Here is a 5,903-nt window from a genome sequence, read left to right as displayed (position 1 = left end):
TTTCGAATGTTTTATTAGAGAAGGTGTGTTCCATGCTGTCATTTATCAATGATTATTAAATGCTTATCTTCGAGTGTTTACCGTCTATTGCTTCCTCCAACAAATCGTACTATTCATTCTATGATAACCCTTGAAGGCTCATGAAAAACTATATAAATAAGATAGAATTAAAATTGAAGTTTGTAACTTATCATTTGCATAGTTTACACAGATTTCAGGAGCTACGCATTTAACGTACAAATTAGTAAAAGGTAAAATAAGGTCCATTAGAAAAAAATAATAGTTTATAATCCTTTCCAGGCTAAAAAAGAATGATTAGACAGCACGCTTTTTATTTTTATCGTCCAAATATAAAAATCAGCCTTTAATTATTTGCTTGTGTGCTGATATTAAAAGCATAAATACACAGCGACATGTTTATGTAAGATGATTCTAGTATTTGTTGTTATTATTTTAATAGAAGTTTTAAATCCTTCCCCGCCAGAGGCTTTTGCGAATTAAACAGGATCATTAAACTTAATACTTAATACAAATATGGCATAAAGAATTTTTTTCAAGATTATACTTTTATTAATTAGCTCATTAAGGAAACTCATTAGCTTTTAACTTCATTTTAATTTTCTTAGGCAACTGATTAAGATCAAAGACGCCTTGTTAAAATATATATATTAAGTATTTATTTGAAAATAAAAAATGAATTGGTGAGATTTGATTTCACAATATGAATATAATCTAGGTTGCGCAAATTCTTGATCGTGAAATTGTTCTTTCTTGTCCAAGTGTTTCCAAAGGAGTTTTAAAAAGAAGTTCAATGTACGAAAAGAGTTCCACACTTCCAATTGCTGGTAAGATTACAGGTCCTTTCCAATAGTCATGTTAAATCCAAAATTATAATATCCGAAATTAAGTTTTCGTCTATAAAAGAGAAAATATAAACACTTAAAACTAAAAGATCTAAACTAATAAAATATACGAATATATCAATACTTGTACATACATTCCATGATGTACAATACAATTAGTCTATCAAAATTGTATAGTGCTTGCAATTAACCAAAATTAAAACTAAAAATCAGTTAAACGTTTCAATTACTATCAGTCAACATTACACTAGTTCAAAACTGATTAGCTCAGGATACACATCCAAATTAATTAAACAACATAGTTACATAAATAGCTTAGGTTCATGGTTAGGTAAGTATGCTAATACTTTTATACCATTTCGCTAAGATGCAACCTAACAGATAAATTATTACTAATAAATCCAATATTATGCCTGCCTATTTTCCACTAAAACTGGCATATACTGTTTTTTCGACTATCTGAATATCATGATTGTACTTAAGATCAAGATGGTTAATGCATTCTTTCCTTTTTAAAATGATAAATTAAAGAATAAAACATAAAGATAAAGATAAAAACATTAAAAGTAACTTAGTAATAATTTTACAATCGTACTCCAATGCCTCCAGGTCCACTATACTATAACGCGAATGTATTGCCCTCTAGCGAATGACCCATATCCACCAGAATTGTCCTGATACACTCAGAATTTAGGCTTATTTAACATAAAGTAAATCACTTTACTGACTTAATTATCAAATGGAGACAATGTGTGATTGCAAAACGTTACTGTACATAACAATACAAATTACCAAGCGCAATTGCAAATGGTATTACAATATAAGATAAGCAAATTAACAATATAGCATAATTAAAAGTTTATAAAATTGTTTAGGCAAATCCTAAATCAAGAGCTGAACACTGCAACTTAATTGTTCCGTTGAAAGCTAGTACGAGCTACAAATCATATTGTAGAAACTAACGTTAAATAAAATTAAATCAAATTCAAAACAGAAAATTATGAGTCTTACCTATAAAAGAGCCAAGGTGCCAAATCATAAACAGTTGATAAAATGCAGTATAAAAATGGTAAAAGTAAGACTTCTCCGGGTTGATAAAATTGCAATATAAAAGATATTAAAAGTACTTCTCAAATAGGTGTGGCAAATATTAGGTCCTCAATCCTTACAGATGTTGCTTGTAAGCAGGGTCAGTGAGAAGTGAATTCATTATCACTGTGGGGTGTCCGATAGCACCTATTGCCCAGCAGTTGCCTTAGCAACTGAGGACAAATTCCTAAACATAGCCACTAATGAGAATAGCAGGGACACTTACACTGAGTGGCCTCAGCTATAATATATACAGTACAGTACATATACCAAAGTTAAAACTTAAATGGAATAACATAACATTTATACCTTAAAGGAGTGGCAAATAATAACAAATTTACAGCTAGCAAAGCGACGTTGGCCCAACGTTGGTAAACGTTGGCAAGCGTCGGTAAGCGTCGTGGTCGGATATCTGACGTTGGTACGACGTTGGTGTTTGGTTGCAAAATTTGGTCGGAGAGGTAACGTCAAACCAACATTGGAATTTCACGTTGGCCCAACGTATGAATATATTTGTCGATTTTCCGATGTCGTCCCAACGTTGGTAAGCCGTCGTAAATATTCAGTCTGACTACTGACGTTGGTACAACGTCACGATTTGTGGCCCGACGTCGGCAAAATACTAAAAAGATGGTTGGGTACTACCGTTGGCCCGACGTTAGAGGTTGTAAATATTGGATGTGATTGCAGACGTTGTCTCAACGTCAAAGTACGTTGTTTGCCCGACGTAGGTAAACGTTTGAAATGGAGGTTGGTTAAAACCGTTGGCCCGACGTTGGTTAGAGGTTGTAAATATTAGGATGTAATAACAGACGTTGTCGCAACGTCAGAGTACTTTGTTGGCCCGACGTCGGTAAACATTAGTGAAGGTTGGTTACAACCGTTGGGCCGACGTTGTCGCAACGTCATAGTACTTTGTTGGCCCGACGTCGGTAAACGTTTGAAATAGACGTTGGCTACCACCGTTGGGCCGACGTTGGCCAGAGGTTGTAAATATTAAATGTGATTACAGACGTTGAATGGTAGTGTAAATAACGATAAAGTGTTCATACATTAATTTTAAATTGGCCTGATAATATGTTGAAATTATAAATATGAGTTAAAACATTGTTCGTATTATAATGCAATGTCTAGATATTTACATTCAATATATTATATTTTTCTGCGGTATACACTTTTTCTAAGGAGACGTTCTGTTTAGCAGCTCCGCAAAATTTTCAATAAAATCTTGGATTACGCTTGAAAATTTACAGTGAAAATTTATACAAAGTATTTTACTATTCTCAAGGAAAGTCAAGGTAAAACGTATTTCAATTTCTTGTGAAAAATTGTACGAATTCTCTACATCAAAAATGACAACGATTAACAGCTCAAACGTCCCGCCTAAAGATCATGTGACCCCAGACGCGGGTACCCGTGACGTTACTAATAAGGTGAAACCAGTGTTCATGAAGGTTGATGAGGTGAACACAACTGGAGATTCGTATGTGGAACCTCAGGATATATACGAAGCATTAATGAAAACTGTTGAATGCCGAAATATAACAGGTACCGGTATACGTCAGCGCATTAAGAATTTATGGAGCTTTTTATAGACTCACATCAAGACAGAGTTTGCCTAATAACAACTGGCGTAACATCAGAGGAAGGAATGTGATAATATATGATAGAAACCCATACCTACCGTACGATACGGATGCTACCCGTATTGTTGTAAAAGACCTACCACTATCAGTAGCAGACGAAGAAATTATAACATCTCTTATGCGTTTTAACTGTAAAACAACTGGGACCGTACAACATATGAGGCTGAGAGTCGATGGGCTATTGACAAGTTGCCTGAATGGAGATCGGGTGATTTACGCAGAGACCATTAAAACACCATGACCAAGGTTTGTAAATGTCTTAAACTTCAAAACCAGAATTTTTCACATTGGACAAGTAGATGAGAATGTGAAGTGTTTAAAGTACGGACATAATGCTAAAACATGTACAAACCACCTCGTTTGCCATGCCTGTGGAATAGAAGGTCATCGAATGGACCAATGCAGCGCAGAAAAACTGTTGCAAGTTGACTCTAGCGAAAAGCTCATTCAAGACATGTGGGAACGTGTAGTAGAGGAAAAGAGTGTGGTCACTAGTGAAGATGAATCGACATCCAGCGAAAGCGAAGAGAGTGAAGAAGGTGATCAAAAGCAGAGTGAACCAATAAATGAAAACCAACAGAAACAAGGGAAGATAACAAGGTTCATGAAATCATCATCTTGGTCTAATAAGCAAGTAAAAGAGAAAGAAAACAACAAGAATGAATCCAAAGACCAAGCTGAGTTAGAGAAAATATCCCCAACAATGCCTGGAACTGAAAGATGACGAAAATCAAGCAAAAGTAAGAAAAATAGAATAACCAAATAATTGTTAAAAAAAAAACCAAAAACAAATAAAAAAAAACAAAAAAAACCTCTAGATTGCGTACCTTATGCCTTAAGTGATGAATTCACCATTGTAAAATAACCGTTATTATTATCATTACCAATACAATACAATGCTCAAGTTCACTAGTAGTTGCCCCAAAGATGACGTCTTTGTCATCATTTTTAATATACTGCAATTATTGCTATCATTGGTCTTTTCGTTATTATGGATATCTTCATATATAGAAGCATGTATGTATGTGTATGTATCGACATTTTTTTATCAATATTATGGCTAGTATCTGTATAACATGTTTTGTTCAAATTCTATTGCTAGGTTCATTAATTAGTTGTGTCAGTAAAGTTGGCCTTACGATATATACGTACGTCAACGAATAATGCAGTCTGTATTAAAAAAAAAAATCATATCCGACCGTATGACTAACGACAACATTCATTTCGTTTCCATAAACGTAAGAGGTGTACGTAACATAAATAAACAAAGACAGATACTGAAGTGGTGTAAAGATCAGAAAGCTGATGTCATATATCTACAAGAGACACATCTTACACCTGAATTATTGAATAAATTTAATTTATTATGGAATGGTTTTTGTACGCATAGCACTGGATATTTGAATATTGCGGGAGTATCAATTTTAGTTTAAAAAGATTTTAAATTTTATATTAAGTATGCACGTTACTGTTTATTTGCTTTTCTTTTTCTTCCTTAGGTTTCTTTTTTTCGGTGTTGCATTTTTCATTGGTATTTGTTTGGATTGTCCTTGATCCTTATCTGCCTTACCTTCTTCATCTTCCTTAGACGAGGGGGGCATTTGTTTCTGGTAGATATGCTTTCTCCTCAGATTGCCACTCTTAGCTTCATGTACAGTTGACCCAAAATAGTCGGTCACCCTCTTCTGCTCCTGTTCGTGCTTTGATTCAATGATTTCGTCTCCATCAGCGCATTCTGTTACGTTTTCTTCCTTATGAGAATTATCACGCGTAATGTTTTCGTCACCATGTACGCTACTGCCATCGTCAGCGCTATCATGGATGCTGAACACACATCATCGCTGTCTCCCTCCGCATCTGAATTAATTGCAGTATCACTTACTTTCTCTTTCTCAATCCGTGTTTTCTCCTCATTTGTTGACTTTGGTGTGTTTACAAAGGACTCCCACATCCGATTGATGTATGCTCCGGCAGACCCGATGGAATTATCGTCCTGACATTGGTTCTTTGTGTGGCCTTCCCGGTGACACTTGAAGCACACAGGTTCCGATTTACATTGATAAGAAAGATGGCCGATTTTTAGGCATTTATTACATTTTAGCTCTTGCCCTTCATAGAAAACGCGGGCTCAAATCCATTTATAGTTACTTGTCTTGGTATCGATGATGCCAATTTCTCTACAAAAACAGCCCTATCCCCATTTAAGCAACTGGTTAGCTGGCCATTGACTGTAATTTTCATCCTCATGACATCTCATACCGGCTTGCACCCTAGTGCTTTAAGCCGATGAATTATTTCAGAGTCT

The 5,903-nt window shown here is 35.0% G+C and overlaps 1 long non-coding RNA gene across 1 annotated transcript; it reads right to left on the bottom strand.

The window, feature by feature from the left end:
- Positions 1-654: 654 nt before the first annotated feature.
- On the bottom strand, positions 655-1,989 carry LOC117109510. Its single transcript, XR_004445535.1, has 2 exons — positions 1,875-1,989; positions 655-915 (listed from the first exon to the last, which is right to left on the bottom strand). It is a non-coding gene; the product is annotated as an uncharacterized LOC117109510 (long non-coding RNA).
- Positions 1,990-5,903: the final 3,914 nt, after the last annotated feature.

Source organism: Anneissia japonica, unplaced genomic scaffold, assembly GCF_011630105.1.
Source record: "Anneissia japonica isolate Jap-2015-1 unplaced genomic scaffold, ASM1163010v1 scaffold287974_len119866_cov115, whole genome shotgun sequence".
Lineage (NCBI taxonomy): Eukaryota > Metazoa > Echinodermata > Crinoidea > Comatulida > Comatulidae > Anneissia > Anneissia japonica.
The sequence above is the reverse complement of the archived record's forward strand: the minus strand, read 5'-3'. Positions and strand labels throughout refer to the sequence as shown.